Genomic DNA, 19,021 nt, shown 5'->3' on the forward strand with positions numbered 1-19,021 from the left:
GACAACTGATCTCTACGCCTACTCACTGTAAGGGCCACATATTAGACCAGGTCTGGACGGCAAATCTAGACATCTTGCCCCCATTGGTAACTCCCTGCTCATGGTCAGACCATTATTTTATTTCCTTTTCAGTAGACCTCTTCACCCCCCACCCCCCCTCTCCCAACCAACATCTCAGCCCGTAATTGGAAGAAAGCCAATTTAACTGAACTACACTCTCTTTTGGCAGCTTCAGCCCCTCTGCCCTCTGGCTCAGCCACCCATCAAGCCTCCATCCTCGAACAATGGCTGGCGGCGGCCTCTAATTCAGTAGCCCCATTAAAAACCATAAAAGCTGTGCACCCCCATGACGCCCAGCGATGGTTCAGTGACCAGCTAAAACTGGATAAACTGGCTCTCCGCCAAGCTGAACGCCGATGGCGCCACAACTATGATCCCCTTCTCAAAATCGAATTTACGACCCTCTTAAAAAATTACAAATCCTCTATTCTAGAGGCTAAAACATCTTACTTCTCCTGTAAAATCATGGAGTCGGCCTCCAAAGCAAAAGATATTTTTTCGATTGTCAATGAGCTCTCCCTCCCCGATCGTGCCACTCTTCCCCCCATGCCCACTCAGGCTCTGTGTGATGAGCTTAATACCTTCTTTCAGGATAAAATCTCCACTATTAAAAATAATATTTCTCCACCCACTTTGTCCCACTCATTCTCATTACCCCCTAAAAATTCCCAGCAATTGGACGCATTTCCTCCTATCTCCATCACTGAGTTCCAGAGCCTCCTGCACAAAGTCAGTTCCGGGTCTCCCAACGACTGCTGTCCCCCCCATATCCTCAAAGAAATCCTTTTGGCCTGCCCTGACCCCGCTTTGGCTCTTCTTAATACCTCGTTAGCCACAGGAGTAGTTCCAGACTCCTTCAAACAGGCAGTGGTGTTACCAATTCTAAAAAAAGCCAACGCAGACCCCTTAGTTCTGAGTAACTAGAGGCCTATTTCTCTTCTTCCCTACCTGGGAAAGATCTTAGAAACCTATGTAACTCGGTGTTTGAGCACCTTCATCGAGAGCTAATCTTTTTTGGACCCTCAACAGGCTGGCTTCCGCCCCCTCCATTCCATTGAGGCGGTCATTACGGCCGTCATGGATATATTAAGAACGGGGGCGGATAAGAACATCTCCCAAGCCCTTGTCCTGTTAGATCTGTCGGCGGCTTTTGACACGGTCGATCACTCTAAATTGATCGACCGTGTCACTAATGCCGGCATTCAGGGCGTTGCCCTTGATTGGGTCCGATCTTTCCTCGACGGGCGCTCTCAAGCAGTTCACCTTTCCACCTTTTCTGCTCCCCTTTCCTCCCTCTCCTGCGGAGTCCCTCAGGGCTCGGCTCTATCCCCTCTTCTTTTAAATTTATATATGCAACCCCTTATGGTTTCTCTTCGCCATTCCTCTGCAACTATCTATAATTATGCAGATGATCTGCAGTTGATCTTCCCTCTTGATACCTCTTCCTCTTCCCTCACCAATTTCCAAACCACCATGCTTTACATCTCTGATTGGATGGACCACAGCCAGCTCAAGTTATATCCTACTAAGACAGAACTTGTTCTGGTGGGCGGACCGGCCAATCCGTGGAATGACAACTACTGGCCCCTCTCTCTTGGCGCCTCCCCCGTCCTGTCAGCTCTGTGAAAAGCCTCGGAGTAGTCATCTCTGGTGATCTGTCTATGAAATCGCAGATCTCTGCAGTTACATCATTCTGCTTTTTCCATCTGTAAATGTAAATGTAAATGTAAATGTACATGTATTTATATGGCGCAAATCGCCTACATCGCAGGCATCTATGCGCTTGCTTAGGGAACCCGTCCTGGTATTCCCCTGTGAGATACCCCGGCAGGGTATCCACAAGGTGAAAGCCAGGCATCCCGCCGCGAGGGGCCGTTGTGGAGATTAAGCAAGCTATTGCCCAGAGTCGCAGAGTGTGAACCCGTGAGTCGAGTAGGCACCGGAGCGAGAATTATCGAGTCCGTGGAATTATTGAGCCCAACCCCCGTCGGGGCGGGGAATAGAACCCTGGTCCAGGGCCGATCTCAGCTTCCGGGTCTGCCGCCTCTAACCCCTGAGCCACACTTCTCCTCTGCGCAGGATTCGCAAGATCTGTCGATTTCTCACCAGAGAGGCACTCATTTTAGTCATCTTGGCCCTAGTCATCTCCAGGGTTGACTTTGCAAACATCTTATATGTGGGGATTCCCGCTTACCAGCTCCAGAGGCTCCAACTGATACAAAATCAGGCCGCCCGCTTGGTGTTCCACCAGCCCAAGCACCAGCATGTCTCTCCACTGCTGAGGAGCCTCCACTGGCTTCCTGTGGCCAAACGGTGCACCTTTAAACTCGGATGCACTATTTTTAAAGCTCTTTACAATTTGGCACCCGCTTTTATCTCCTCCAATTTAAAGCGGTATTTACCCACACGTAACTTACACTCTTCCGCAGACAATCTTTTGTGCATCCCCCAAATCCACCGCAAGAAACATGGTGGTCTACGTTTCTCCTTTCTAGGCCCTTCCTTTTGGAACTCCCTCCCCCCCTCCATTCGTCACTGCCCTTCCTATGAAAGTTTCCGCTAGACATTAAAGACGTTCCTTTTTAAAGCTGCCTTCGAGTAACCATTGACCCTTGTCCGCTGTGTTTGTTATGAGCGCCAAGAAACCGTTTCGGTGAACGTGCGCGGTATAAGAATTTTTAACATAACATAACATAACATAACATAACATAACAAGTCGCATGAAAGCAGCATGCGGGAAACAACCATTTTCTGAGGTAAAGTCAACCAACACCTCGTCTGTTCCAACCTGAATCCATTTAAAACCAGGGACGAAAAAACGGTTCATCATCACCCCTTGCTTTTCAGAAGGGTAAAACAGATTCATCTAACATTACAGTGTACCACATAACAAATTGTGATTCTGTTTACAAATTAAAACTAGCATGCATATAGGAGGGGGAGCCTTTGGCCAAAATAGCTTTTTTCCCAACCCATACTTTTAACACATCGTATACAAAAAATGCTAATTACATTCTCATCCGGAAAGAGTCATTAGCGCCTACTCATAACCAAATGTCACTTAGAATTGTCTTTCAATTCAAGCTTTCAAAGGTAAATTGATATAAAAGCAGTATTAAATTTTTTGTCATTGTGTACTCTTATCAAAATTTAGAGCATCAATTTTATATGACACACCATAGAAAAAAGGAGTTGTTTATTTATACTAAACCTCCAGAAACGTTTGATTAACCAGTTATAAAGTTACGTCTAGCTTAGTTAGTTTATAGTCTTCTTTTTTTTAATAGTAATTATTTCACATTGTTACTGAATATGCATGGCTAAACACTTATAATGTCCCAAAGGCGAGACCTATTGGCTATGACAATGCTTGTTATTGATTGAGTACATTGAGCGACAGAACCTTTGATTACGTCCTGATGAATGCCGCAAACACCTCTTTGGAGGGTTAATAGGCTGAAACATGTTTTTTTTTTTTTTTAAATTTGTTTTTATTGCAGAATTAGAAACCACAGAATACAATTAGTCAACCAGTCCACTCGTGACATCCCCCCCGGTCAATAGTAAAACGTACATCGTACACAGCCATTCAGCCCGCATCCCGGAGGCCGGGCGGCGTAATACTCCACTTCAGTAGGAAGACATCACAGTGCGCGTCCCATAGGGACCATGGTTGATATACCGTTGTACGTATCTGCTTTTACCCCCCCACCCCCAACGTTACTACCGTCAGCCATCCCTGTTGTGTAATCAGTGGTACTGTCCCTGTCGGGAGCTACCCCGAGCGCTGTAGGTCTAACATGCCTGGCCGCTCCCCCCAGCCATTCCTCGCTCCGCACAGCACCCTACCGGTCTACTGAACTCAAGGCGCCCTAGCAGGCGACCAGCTATTCGGCTTCCGACCCACCCCAAACTCCCACTAACTTACCCCCCCGAAGCCCCCCCCCCTGGCAACTGCTAAAGGTGTATGCCTCGTCCCGACGTGTTGGATGGATCCACTACAGCGTAATGTGCAATTCTGTTTGCGTTCGCCCCGCAGTGTCCGCTGGCTCAATCTCCTCCGTCCTCATCCTCCACCAAAGAATCACGCAAAGCCTGCACCACCAACTCCCACGCACGCGCTACATCCAAAGCCTTCTCATTCCCAAGCTTAACAGCCTGCCTCATCCGGAGCACACTCTCGCATTCAGACCACCGTAGCAATTCATTCTTCCATCTACGCAGTGACGGCCCACCCCTGGACTTCCAATGCCACGTTATTTCTCTTTGCGCCAGTATCAGACCCAGATCAATAAATTTGCTCGTCACCTTGGTGTGTTTGGTGTGCGGGAACCAGAGCAACAAGCATGCCGCCATATCGAATTCCACTTCCCTATCAGTCACATCGTTTAGGATGTCCCCCACCTCCGCCCAGTAGGCCTCCAAGTGCGAGCACCCCAGAGCAGATGATCCATGTCCGCTCCCGGAGCTGAACACCGCGGGCATCGGGCGTCCGGCACCTGGAAGTACCGCTGTATCTTTTCGGGGGTTAAGTAGGCCCTATGGAGCACATAGAAATGCACTTGCTGGAAGCGCGCATTTCTCGTGCCTTTCCACGTGCGCCGCAAGATGTGGCCCCACGCCGTGTCCGGGATAGGTCGGCCCACACTCTCTTCCCATTTAGCCTTGAGCCCCTGGAGCGGTTCCAGTCCCTCATTCAGCATCCTGTTATGGAGGCATGTCACAGCCTTGAACGTGCCCCCCGCCATCACCACATACTGGCACGCCATAGTCGTGGTCGGTTCCATGAGTCCCCCTTTCCAGTGCTTCTGTATAGCAGCCACTACCGCCGCGTGCAGGAGGAACCCCCCGTCGGGCAGCCCGAACTGTTCCCGAAGCGCTTCCAACGGTGCCAGAGTCCCATCGATGTACAGGTCACCCACCACCTGTAGGCCCGCCTCCTCCCAATCCAGCAATGGTGACCAATCTCCCCCGTGCGGCAGTGCCGTCAGCATGCCGATCGGGATCTCCGGTGCATAGGGCCGCGTCGCCTTCGCTCTCCTAAGGCTCCTCTGCCAGCACAGCCGGAGTGTTCGTTCCTCCATAGTGAGGCCCCCTAACTCAAGTCTCTGCTGCATGACAATATAGGACAGCACATGTCGCTGTATCCCCCGGTCTCGGTCCTCCTCCGGACCCCTGAACACCCTAGCCACGTTCTGCGTGAGGACCTGCAACTGCGCCGCCAAATAATATAGCTCGAAATCGGGCACAGCCATACCCCCTTCCATCTTGGGGCGAAGTAGCGTGCTCAGCGCCACTCTACGGCAGCTATGCCCCCATAGGAACCCAATAATCATTGTCCTCAGGTCTCTGAAGATCCCTTGAGGAATCCAGATAGGCAATGTCCGGAAGTAGTACAGGAAGCGGGGGAGCGCCACCATTTTTAAAAGAGCGATCCTACCCAGAACCGTCAGCGGGAGGGTCGACCAGAAGGACATGCTGCCCCTCAGTGCCCGGACACATCGACCAATGTTGCCCTCCAATAGATCCGCAGTCGCGTGATAGATGCGTACTCCCAGATAGGTGAATCAAGATTGCTCCCAGACCACCTCCAAATCGCGACCAGGGTTGGGCGACTCCGCTCTCAGCGGAAACACACAGGTCTTCGCCCAGTTGACCTTAAGGCCCGATAGCCGGCCAAACTCCGATAGCAGGTCCATCGCTCCTTCCAGGGCCCGCGCCGAGTCGTCGAGGTACAGGAGCAGGTCATCCGCATACAACGATATATAGTGCTGCTGCCCGCCACTGGCTATCCCCGCGTATCTGTCACCCGACCTCGCATGAACCGCCAAAGGCTCCATCGCCAGAGCAAACAATAGGGGGGATAGGGAGCACCCCTGTCGCGTGCCCCTTCCCACCGGGTATGCCGCAGACACCAGACCGCCTAAGCGCACCCTCGCCGTCGCCGAGGTGTACAAGACCCTCGTCCACCGGCGGAACCCCTCTCCCATGCCAAACCTCTCTAACACTCCATCCAGGAAAGACCATTCTAAGCTATCAAAGGCCTTCTCGATGTCCACGGACAGGACCGCTGGAGCCCCTTCCCCATCCAAGATGGCGTCCATTATTCCCACCAGGCGGCGAATATTCAGCGCCGTGCTCCTCGTGGGTATAAACCCAGCCTGATCCCTGTGCACCAGGCCCGTCATGTGTGGGGCCAGTCTGGTGGCTAGGATTCGGCTCAGGATCTTATAATCTACCGTCAGCATGGATAGCGGGCGATAGGACCTTACATCCGTTGCGTCCCTGCCAGGCTTTAGGAGCGGTACAATCAAGGCCTCTCGCATGGATCCAGGCAGTCTCCCTGCCTCATAAGCTTCCGTGTACACCACCAGAAGCCTGGGAGCCAGGCTGTCGACATACTGTTGATAAAATTCAATCGGCAATCCGTCCACCCCGGGCGTTTTGTTACGAGCCATATGTTTGATGGCCACCCGCATTTCAGTGAGCGTGATCGGGCCGCCCAGCTCCTTTGCGTCCTCCTCGTCTAGGACCGGAAGCTGCCTCTCCCCCAGGTATTCCGCTATTTCCTGGACCTCCACTCCCAGCTGACTCTGGTATAATTCCTGATAGTACTCCCGGAAACACTCCAACACCGCTGCCTGGGAGTACACCATCTCCCCCCGGGCATTGCTAATGCTAAGGACCGGGCAGCCCCTAAGTTCCGGGTTAGCAAGTCTGGCCAAGAGGGTGCCCACCTTGTCCCTCTCTGCATGCGCTCTGACGACGTACTGCCTGTAGACGTAACACCGCAAACGTTCTGTCTCGGTGGCGACCACTTCCTTCGCTTCCAATAACTGGGTCTGTAAGTCTGGCCTGGCCGGCCTGCGGCGTTCCAAATCCCTCAAAGACTCTGCCGCTTTCATGAGTGCATTCACCACGGTCGTACGAGCATTCGAAAACCTACCCAAACACACCCCTCTCACCACCACTTTCATTGCATCCCATTCAGTGGATCTACTCGTGGCCGTGCCCTCATTCTCGCAAAAATAGCTGACAATGCCTTGCTGGACTGTGTCGCTGAATACTGAATCCTCCAGCGTCTCCGGCCGGAGCCGCCATGTTGGTATCGCTGAGCGCTCCCGCTGCCACTGAATGTGTACCAATAGGGGGTTATGATCCGAGATGGTCCTAGCCAGGTACTCCGTATGGGAAATCAACGGGGCTAGGGACCCACCGCAGAGCACTGAATCTATCCTGACATGCAGATCGCGGAGAGCCGAGTAAAAGGAATAATCCCTGGTGTCTCTGTGCTGCTCCCGCAAAACATCCAGCAACCCCCACCTGTCCTGCCAATCCTTCCTGTGCATGGCCAACCTGCGCACCGGGGAGTCTACCAGAGGGGGATGGGACCTATCCAGAGCCACATCCGTGATCGAATTAAAGTCCCCCCCTAACACTAACGGGCCCGCCAGGAAAGAGGCCAAGGACCCAGAGAGGCCATCAAAGTATCGAGCCTGATCAGTGTTCGGCGCATACACACAGCAGAGAACCACGTCCCTTCCATACAGCCTCCCCTCCACCGCCACGAACCGACCATCAGGGTCCACCACTTGATTCAGCACTTGAAATGGTATCACCGCCCTCACCCAGATCAGCACCCCCCTGGCATACGCTGAGTATGTGGTGCCGAACACCTGGCCCGCCATCTTTTTTGCAATGCAGCGCACTCTTTTTTGGTTAGATGAGTTTCCTGTAGCATAGCAATCTGAACCCCCCTACGCACCAGGTATGCGTGTACTTTGTGGCGTTTAACCATAGTGCGGAGCCCCCGGACATTCCACGTCAGGCATTTCAAATTAGGTAATGTCCCCATACCAACCTCGAACAGTCCGATTCAAAGAACAAGGGTTCACAACCCCCCCAAAGCAGTTGCCCCCCCCCCCGAACACACCCTGAACAGAAAAACTCCCCAAACCCCACTCCCCAGGACAGAGCACGTGAACCCAATGTCAGCCCCCATCCAAACCTTGAACCAACCTCCCATTCTCCTACCCTGTGGTCTCCACTACAGTAGGCCTTAAGGGCCCAAGGGGGGTGAGTTACCGCCGACCCCAGCTAGCGGAGCCCGCGCCCCGCGCCTTCATCCCCTACTAAGCGCTTAGCCCCCTATCCCGGCAACCCGCCCATCCCCAACAGGATACCACCCTACCATGAAGTCTCGATCAAGTCCCAATACAGTCTCAGCCGCAAAATATCCCATCAGATGTCTGGGGGGTCACCACTGGCCCCTTCGAACTCTCCGCTTCTGAGAGGTCTTCTCCGGTTCTGCTGCCTTCCCCGCCCGAGTCCGTTTCCGCCAGTTCACTGTTCTGTTGCGACCCCGTGATGGCCGCCGTCGCTGCGAGCGCATCCCTCTTCTCCGCCGCCATTTGAGCCTCCCGTTTCTCCCGCTGGCGCCTGTTGCGGGACCTGATGCGCTGCGATTGTCGGATCCGGGGTGGCTTAGGCTGATCTGTCCTGCTTTTATGCGACCTGTCCGTCCCCGCTCTATACGACTCCAGCCACTGCCACACTTCGTCCGGAGTCTGAAAAAAGTGCGTAGTGCCATCCAGTATGATCCGCAGCTTGGCCGGGTAGAGCAAGGAATATTGGATGCCTTCCTCCCGGAGCTCTTTCTTCACCGCTAGGAACGATGCCCTGTTCTTCTGGACCGCCTGGGTGTAGTCCGGGAAAATCGTGACCTTACTGTTTTCCACCTCATATGGGCCCGACATCCTAGCCCGCTGGATGAGGAGATCCCGGTCCTTATAGTGGAGGAGCCGCACCACGATCGGTCGGGGGGGGCGGCCAAGTCCTGGTGGGCGAGCAGGCACACGGTGGGCTCGCTCCAAGGTGAAGAAAGGAGTAAGCCCCTCCGGCGCCACCACTGTGCGGAACCAGGTCTCCATGTAGGCCACCGCATCCTCCCCCTCAATCCGTTCCGGCAGGCCTACGACCCGCACGTTGTTCCGCCTATTGCGGCCTTCGGCATCCTCCGCTCGTTGTTCCAGCGAGTCCAGTCGGGCCAATATGTCCGTGATCTTGTGTTCCGCGGTCACCACCGATGGCTTCAGGTCAAGTAACAGCTGATCATGGTCCTTGACCCTATCCGCCAGCTTCGCGTGGTCCGCTCGCAATAGCCCCAGTCCCGTGGCCACTTGGGCAATGTCTTGGTGCAGAGCCTCCTTGGTCGAGGTGATCGCATCGAGTATGGCGTCCAAACGTCGGTTCAGCCGCTGCTCCTGGTCCAACTCCGGCGAGGGAATCTCGCCCATCCGAGTCGATGTCACCGGATCCCCTTCAGCGCGCTCCTCGGCCACCAGCCCTCCGGCCGCCGCCGCCATTAGGCTGAAACATGTTGACCTATTATTGACTCTAACAGTGCATATATATTTCTCCCACAGTGTCCTGCTTTTAATCCTGGCCCAGGGGCGTACAAATAATGCAAACACATACCCTTTAGCAAGTTTTAACTTTCACTCTGCTGCCCCCACTACCCTGAGCTCATTATTGTGGTATTTAGTATACCTTTCTCTATAACAAAATATGCCTGAACTCCTCTCTCTCAGTGAGGGGGTTGTTTCACGGTGCAAGGAGATTCCCAGTAAGGAAGCATGCCAACTAAGGTGGGTGAGGGAAATTGTCCTTTTAAATGGATATTTCATCTTAGCTAGGTTTTCATTTGCAACAGTAATCCTCAGAGATCCAAGGGTTTCTTGATTGTGGTAGAAATGCATTTTTACTCCTTCATTGTACGTTCAAGCACAGACCATTGCATGAAATGTTGTGATCTATGTAGGGAAAATACTCTGTGCACTGACAAAATGTGTTAAAATAACAGAAAGTTGATAATTCCATTTAATAACTTCTCATACCTGGATTTATCTAGAAGAGAAGTCTGTTAATTCTGCAGATTTTTGATACCACAAGGTATATGAAATTTGGGGATCTTTATCTGATATCTTTATCAGTAAATTATCTGAAATTATTGAACATAAACTTTTCCAAGTATTATTTCTAAAGATTAAGGAATTGGTCTTTTCTAAACTAACCCCAGTGTGTATGATTACAATAACCACCTCTCTCAAATCAATATTGTTCTTTGTTTAGTGAGAAAGCTAAATGATCTAGGAGAAACCAGGAACTGCGCGTCAGAATTATTCTTAGGAAGCTTCAAGTTAGAGAGTGAAAACACTTTTTAGAATGCCCCAAAAATTGTGATAAAGATATTTCAATATGTTTGACAAAAAGAATAGGTACATTTCATGACAATATTGAAAGGGGAACTAACTGGAACAAATATTTACACAACATTACAAAAATATTAGAGACTAAATTTCAGCAATATAGGAAATACTGAGGTTCATGTACTAATAATCCATTTGGTAAAAAGTGGTTGCTTGTAGAGTCAGCACACTACTTTGTCTGTGATAGCTTTTAAATAAAGGCATTTTTTAAAGCACCCCATTTTACTCTCAGATTCACAAATGTCCCCTTGGGTTACTACCTCCTGTTACTGTTTTTCAGTCCACATATGGTTTCAAAGCTCAATACATACCTTAACAATGTATTAAATATTCAGAAGGGAAACTATTAACATTCCCCTTCCAAATTCTGAATTGTTAAGTGGGCTTAGTACATTTCAAAAAGGGGTTTAGCACTTGCAAACTCTGTGAATTACTGAACCAGTGGATTTTTTTAACAATAAAACATGAGGCCATTTTTCTCAATTCCCTCCAAATTAAGTTTGCTAATAATGTTAGTTGGATGATAACCGGTGCATGTACCTATTTAGTGTTAGTGTTGCTTCAGACCAAATAAAAACCGTCACACGTAACACTTACACAATACTTAAAGACAGAATTTCTGACATCCAGTGTTAATGTTTTGTTAAATATAATTGCAAATGTCACTTAAACAGGAAACTAGCTAAAGCAGTCTCTGGACATAAAATAGGATGTAATCATAATCTTTAGATTCATTTTCTGAGTTTCAGGAACAATGTGTGTCTTCTGGGTTTACTCTAAACCACTATAATAAACATATTCAATGATTTTAGATTTGATCTGTTTGTACTGGTTTCTATTGCAGACAATAATCTAGATTTAGACCAAGGATCAATTCCACCCATGGCTTTTAAAATCTATTTATCAATGATCTCTATTAGTGTTATCGCAACTAAAACTGTACTAGAACTGATCTGAGAGATGGACCTTCAAGTATTATGCTCAGTCAATTTATTGAACAAACTATGGAGTTAAAATCTGAATAGATTAGATCCACAAGCATTGCCTGACCACTGTATTTTACATCAATAGATTACTTATCAGCACATTTTCTCTAAGTACAATTCAGTCATCTTCTATTTTTCGGTGAGCTTGTGCTGGGTCTGTTAAAACTCTTTCAAAAATATGACATTTAAATGTCCAAAAAAATCAGGAATTCTAGTTTCAAGCCTCGTCCAACCTTAATGAATGCTACACCAAAATATGCCCTTGTGTTCCTACATTTTATTGTGCACCATGATTCAGAAATGGCATGTTTTTGCTTTTGGAGGTAAAATTCTAAATATATTTATTGTTGTTGCCAGCCGAAACATTAGCACTAATTGGGAAGATAACAACAAGTGGTCTTGTGATGCTTGCTGGAATGGGAAGTGTTTAATCAAAAAGTGGATGGAATTTAAGTTTAGGAGACAATTTTACAAACGTGTATGGATGCTGTATATATTTCAAACTGTTGATCTCCAAAATGGCCTAAATCAATTAATTGAATTGAAATTCAAGTTTATCATTTGAATCCTATTGTTGGAAAAGATGTGATTTTGAACCCCATGAGGTGGTTCCTTTCCAGAAAGCATTCAGGTTGTAATCATGAGTCAAATAATGCTTAGAAGGATACAATATTCAAATTGAATTCTAATTACATATGAAATGTTCATTGTTCAATATATTTCTCTTAGTATTTTAATGTGAGGACTTTATTGCCTAAGTAAAATAATTAGTATTTGTTTTTCTATATGTAGGAAGCATTACATTAATGAAATCACTGTTTCCTACCTTCTTTGTTTTCTTTCTTGTTCTTTATGAACGTTTCTATTGTTGAACCTTAAGGATTGCCCGAAATTAGGAATTGTGCTCTACATAACTTTACTGTGTTACAGTATGTTGATTTTTATGTACTACTTTTGTCTCTTATGTGTATGGCAACTGATGTTTTGTTTTGCTTTAATAATCAGCTTATGTTTATTAGGTTTTATTATTCAATAAAATGTTTCAAACACAACAAATGGTAGTTGATATGTATTTACAACTGCAGCATTTTTATTGTATGGGCAGTTTCAAAGGGGCCAAAAATATGGTCTGTGGGATGACGGAGGACCACATTGGCATCAGCAGGGAGAGGTTTGGGCAGGTTATTGGGGTATATGTAAGCTTGGAAGTAGGGGAAACAAAGCATGTACATTGTGTGGACTGTGACTCCTGGAGTTATTATGAGGGATACCATGCTACCCTGTAAATGAATCCCCTAGTGATTATTATCAACAAACTTTATTCGGTTATATAAAAGAAAAACATCTTCCAAGTTACAGATTGATAAATATAATATGTCCAAGTTAATCAGAACACAAGTTAAAAATTCATGAATTACGGTAGTAGCATTTTGCGTCTGTGAGATCTCACTGAATGCCGTCATCCGTATCGGTAGCCGCTGGGGACAACACAGTGCATGGGCCGTTACTGGTTCAAGCAAAGTATCAACATCCGTTGGCATGACTGATGGGAGTGTGAGACATGTGTCTAACACTCATTCTTCTCCGCATAGCAGGCAGCGTAGAACAGGTAGGATGCAATCTTGCCAAATTGGCCTGAATGACAGAAACAATGTGGTATTTAATTCTCTTAGACGAGGTAGTCCCAACATTTGGACGATGCGCTCACAACACTTCATTGCTAGTAGAGTTGTCTCCATGGAGAACTAGGTGTCGTTTGTGAAATTACTTGCCATATCGCAGCGATAGGAGCAAAAATAGTATTCCTGCAGCGAGTCCCAAAATGAGAGGCAATCCGCCAAACACAGAGTGCGCAAAGTGTGGAAATATTACTAGGACTGCTTCAAAAGGTGCTAACAGTCCAGAAATTACGGTCTTAAATACATGTAGAATACAACTCGTAACAGACATATTTAAGATATGACTTAACATTTCTGAGAAATGTATAGGGCAATTTGTAGTTAAGATATGTATTTACAACTGCAGCATTTTTATTGTATCAATTTATTGTATCAATTTGTATAGAAGAGATGTTCAGTGAAGGCCAAAGTGGCGACTCCCGGCTGTCTTGGTTTTAGGAAACAATACTTGCATACAGCAAGTGACCCTGGCTGACACAGTTACTAGATATGGTAATCCTGGCAACATGCCACAGCAGCTGCGATCATTCAACGTAAGATAACTCCCATTCAAGAGTTGTCTAAAAATTGGATCAATCACCGCGGCTGGTGAACCTTGCAGGTGGCAGGATAAGTTTTTAAAGGAACTATTGCAGGCCGCGTGTAAGTTTATACCCTGACATAGGAGAGAACCGCTTGGTACATTTTCACAATTTTCCCCGCTAAGAAACACTTCACTACCCCCACTCCAACATCTGTATGTGTACTGCAATTCCCAGGATGTCTTGATGTATTCTTTACCCAACCTTTTATATGTGCCTGCTGGTATATGTTGTAGGCAATTTTGAAAATAGAAAATTGTAATAGGCAGGGTGATTGTTCCATGTATAATCCATTCCATAACTGACTTTTCAGCGACAGTAAATGACAATCTTTCCAGTTTCTCAATGCTCAGCACCGTATTGTCTGCTCCCCTTTGTGCCAATTTGATCTGTTTATCAGTGAGATTGAATTCTGAAAACAGTGACGTAGTATTGATTAAACATCACGGCACATAGCCTGAATGATGATTTAGCAACGTCCAGCCTAATAGCATGATAGAACGTAAATACGACTGACCATGTTGCAATATGACCAAGTCCTGTTCCATGATGTCTATGGCAGAAGACACTATGCTACATAAAGAATATATCCTGGACCACAGAGTCGTTAACCCATTGTCAACCATAGAGAGAGATTTTTCAAAATGAATACGATCAATTTCTCGTATTCGTTCTGCAGTCTCTGCTTGCGTAATTTTCCATGCTTCATTATAAGCAGCAAAGATACCGGCATATATAAAATGTTTACGACGTGATGTTCTTGGTCCTAGCAACAATTCCCTAAGATCAGCGCCATCTTTAATTAAAGATAAGTGTTGCTTTACATCCTTAAGTATAGATCTATGTATCCAATCAAGGCAAAGTTTCCCTACACTGTATGTTGGGGTGCCGCTCGTAGTCGTGTTTGTTGGCTGAAGCGTGGAGGTGAACCTTTTCTACTGCTACCCATCTCCCCACTGGGACCCTTGATCTCTGAGCCTGTGTGCTCCACCGTTGCTGGATTGACTGTGCCTGGGGAAAACGGAACTCTGCCTGAACCCGTGTGCTCCACTCCAGGGTTTTACCACCAGCTGAGGGAGTCGAGGCAGCCAGCAGGAGCGGGACTGCGAGGCCCAGAGGTGCTTCCGCCAGGTAATCGCGCGCACCTGGTGCCTCTTCCCGCCCCCTCCTCCCTGTAAGCATTTAACGACTCGCGGCCCCAGCTCCGCGGGGGCCGCTCGTAGTCGTGTTTGTTGGCTGAAGCGTGGAGGTGAACCCTTTCTACTGCTACCCATCTCCCCACTGGGACCCTTGATCTCTGAGCCCGTGTGCTCCACCGTTGCTGGATTGACTGTGCCTGGGGAAAACGGAACTCTGCCTGAGCCCGTGTGCTCCACTCTAGGGTTTTACCACCAGCTGAGGGAGTCGAGGCAGCCAGCGGGAGCGGGACTGCGAGGCCCAGAGGTGCTTGCGCCAGGTAATCGCGCGCACCTGGTGCCTCTTCCCGTCCCCCTCCTCCTCCTACTTAGCCCAGCTTCCGGACGCGTACGCGGGACGCGCGCGGACGGAAGCACGGGCGAAGACCGGGCAAAGAGCGGGCCGTTGTGTGGCGGTTAGGTGGCCGGAGAGGCTGGGCTGGGCCCCGTCTCTTTCATTCCCATTGTGTTTCCTCTAGACCCGAGTTCCCTACGTATATAACAGTATTGACACTTTCCCTGTGCGTAGCACCGCGTCGGTGACTTTACCATTTTGTGCTAGTTATTGTTTCATTACCACTGCTTGGTTAGGTCGTCTTTTTCCTTTCCTTTTTTTCTTTTTTTCTATCTCTCCTAGGTCCAAAGCTTTTCTAAGTACCTTGAGGTTCTGAACAGATATTCTTGTTCAAGCCCCATAGTTGTGTAATCCCCTGCCAATATGGACACTGCTTCACCTGGGATTGCGGGGGGAAACCTCAACAAGGGCACATTAGATAATTACTTCAAGAAATCTACTTCCGAAATCGAAAGGGAAGAAGCCCTAGCGGAAAGAAGGGTGGAGCGCCGTCGTTCCATCGAGGGTTATAAGGCTAGACCCTCCTTGACACCATCCCCGCTTATCATAACATCTAACTCAGGGGTGGCCCCTATTACTGAGGACCCTTTTGCAACCCAGGGAATTCCAGAACTTTTAAGGGACACTTCTCCCATACCACCCTCACCTAGGGCCCTAATTAGCTCCCCTACTATCGCTCCCTCTCCATCCTGTAATTCTGACGTAGGTCAGGAAGTTACATCAGCTGCCCTCCACACTGGTAAAATCATCGCCAAAAATCAACCGAGGAAGATAGAGGTCCCGAAAGTTCATGGTCCACCGCCCAATAAGAGAAGGAGGAAGGGGGGTTCTATTCAAAAGGGCAGAATTAGGCACTCTGAATTCGGCAAGGGGAAAGGGGGGAGTGCAGCTTCTGCCCCTAAACCAACAGTGGATACAAGACCCGTAATCACTTTAGTGACTACACAAGAAACACCACCACTTACAATTGCCACTGCCCCCATAAGTGCCAACACCCAGGACACTCAGCCGATCGCCCCCACCCTGGAGCTTCTTGAGCAAATGCTCAGGACGCTCACTTCTCCTATTGTAGACAGATTATTGGCTATTGAACAACGGCTGCGGAACTTGGAACAGGCTATTCTCAACAAGCCGGACAAGCAGAAGGCCCCTCCCATTCCTAATCCAGCATTGGCTGCGGTTGGTTTACCCAACATCTTAAAACCTACTTCAGCCAAGGCGGCTCATACAACATCCACTCCCACCACAACGGCCTTATTCCCCAAGTCCAATGCTCCTACTAAAATAGTGACCCATAATCCCCAAGGGATTACATCCTCTACCATTCCTTCCCGACTTGCCATGCAAACGGATGGCGCCATCCCGAAGGGTGGAAACAGTTCGGCTGCAAGACCATCGCGGCCGGCTGGAGAGAGGGAATCCCTAAGTAGAGTAGCAAAACGTAGAACTCCTCAGGTTGAACTTCCTCCGGAAGCACTACCCTATGTGGTGGTGCTTACGGGTGTTCCAACCCTTGACCCTGACAAGCGAGATGGTCCTCAGCAGCTTAAAAATAAAACCATGTACTGGCTGTCTAAGAATAGGCCACTCCGGGGTAATGTTAATGGGGATATTGTGCACGTGCGCCGACTCCCCTGGTTGGGGGGGCGGGAGAAAGACATTGAGGGCGACTTGATTGTGATCAATTTCAGGGATCCAGAAGCTGTTAGGCACATTTTGAGCTGGATGCCAGGGAACCTAGGCAAATCAATCATGCCGTGCGACCTTACTTACTTCTATCCCAGAGCCCTAGTAGCTCCCCTGTCATGCCCCTGGCCACCAATGGCCCTGTCAGGCACCTTAGGCCCAAAACAAATCAATCATTACTTCCCCCCGCAGCCTGGTCCCACGGTGCCAAAGAATGCATATGGGTGGGATTCCATCCCGCAAAGGGGCTATGGAACCAACCCTAGGAGGTCGGACTATCCTCTTGAAACAGGGGGGATGGATCATCTGCTTCCTTTCACACCCCTGGAAGTTAGCAACAGATTCGAAGTTTTTTCTGGTTTGGACTCTTGTGATTGACGCCTGGGTACCTCCCCTAGTCATCCTGCTCCAGAGAGGGGGTTAAGCGTACAAGATGTTAAATCTTATTTCTCTGGTGCACACTCCCCTCCTCAGACGTCAAGTGATTCCCACGGCACGATTTAAATCCTTTCAGTCACATCTAACCAGAGTCCATATCCTCCTCCTGGGATTTCTATCTCGCATGTAAGTAGTGATAGTGATATTACAGGGATGCAGGGACCTACATCGCATACTGCTTCTGGAGCCCTGAGGGTACTGTCATGGAATGTTGCAGGCATTGCCAATAAAATACACACTGAAGACTGGGATTCCCTAATAACAAATAGTGACATCTGTCTCTTTCAAGGGACATGGGCGAAGGAACCCGCGCTCAAAATTGGCTACGCAACATTTGAAATTCAGGCTACCTGGAATGGCAAGGGGAGGCCCTCGGGTGGTCTGGAGGTTTGGATAGCATGTCACATTGGTTGCACAGCGGAAACCATAGCCACGTCCTCTCAAGACATTCAGTGTGTTGTACTGAATTGGCCGGGCGCCCCCAAACTGGCAATCATAAACGTTTATTCCCGCCCAGTTGGCCCAACGGCGGAGTCCAGCACACTAGAAGATCTTGCGTCCTTTCTGGGTCAGTTGCCGACCGACTACAAGGTGGTAATGGGTGGAGATTTTAACTGCCACTTCGAGCCCTTAGAGGGCTTGAGGGAAGGGGCCCTTACGGCAGAAGACGACTTCTGGGGCATTCCAGTGTGTCAATCGCCCCACCCCAGATCCTGGTCCCCACTTGCGGTCCAAATTACGTCACTGACCCTTAATTTTGCGCTAAGAGATTGCAATGGACGTACACCCTCAGACACTCCCTCAAAATGTACATTTAATAGGAAAGATCATGAGTCACGTCTAGACTTCATCTTTGTAGATACCAGTCTCTGGTCAAAGGTAGAGGATTTTAAAATAATCCCCCGTACAGATAGTGACCACAATGCTCTCCTATTTTCCCTGGCCCATCTCCCAGCATATCCCGGATCACTACCACTTGAGGATAGAGATGATCGGGGTAATCTGGTATTAACCTCCAATAGGCGTAGGGTGAGATGGCAGAAATTTTGCAAGTCAGAAGAAAATATTGGTAAAATCTACGATCCCGTGCTGCCAAAATTCGAGGCTCTGGGTGAACTAGTTAGCCAATCCAGTTCCCAGGATTTTTATAAAACTCTAGCTCTTATTCATGAAGACCTAGTGGGAGCTCTAGGTGAGGATCTCTACCCAGAGGTGCCTAAGCCCAAGCAAAAGACCAGAACCTCCTCCTGGTACAACTCCGAATGCAGAAAGGCCAAATCTGACCTTATCACCGCAGTCAAAGATGGTGTCGCTCGGACCAGGGTGGCCGACCTGCGGCGCCAGTATAAGGCCACAATGGCCCGTGCGAGGTCAGATTGGGACTGGTACAGATGGCAAGATCTTTCAGCAGCCCTAACAACCAAGGACTTAAGAAGATTCTGGTCACTAGTCACTACTGGCTCAGGGGAACCCAAAGCTGCAGTTGAACCCAATATTGCAGCACATATATGGGAAGATCACTTCAGTAAACTTTATGCAGATACCCTAGAGAATACAGATGGCGTTGTTGCAGCACTCCTATCCCTTCCTGGAGACACCTTGGAGTTCACGCTAGGGGAAGTGGTCAGTGCAATAGATGGTCTTGCGTTGGGAAAGGCCCCGGGCCTTGATAAATTACCAGGTGACCTTTTTAGGTCCCAACCAGAGATCTGGGCGCCCTACCTTCATATTCCTTTCAATTCAATTGCATGTGGAATGGCGATCCCCTGTACTTGGTTGGGGGCAGAGATAGT

This window comes from Lissotriton vulgaris, unplaced genomic scaffold (genome assembly GCF_964263255.1).
Source record: "Lissotriton vulgaris unplaced genomic scaffold, aLisVul1.2 SCAFFOLD_2807, whole genome shotgun sequence".
NCBI classification, from domain to species: domain Eukaryota; kingdom Metazoa; phylum Chordata; class Amphibia; order Caudata; family Salamandridae; genus Lissotriton; species Lissotriton vulgaris.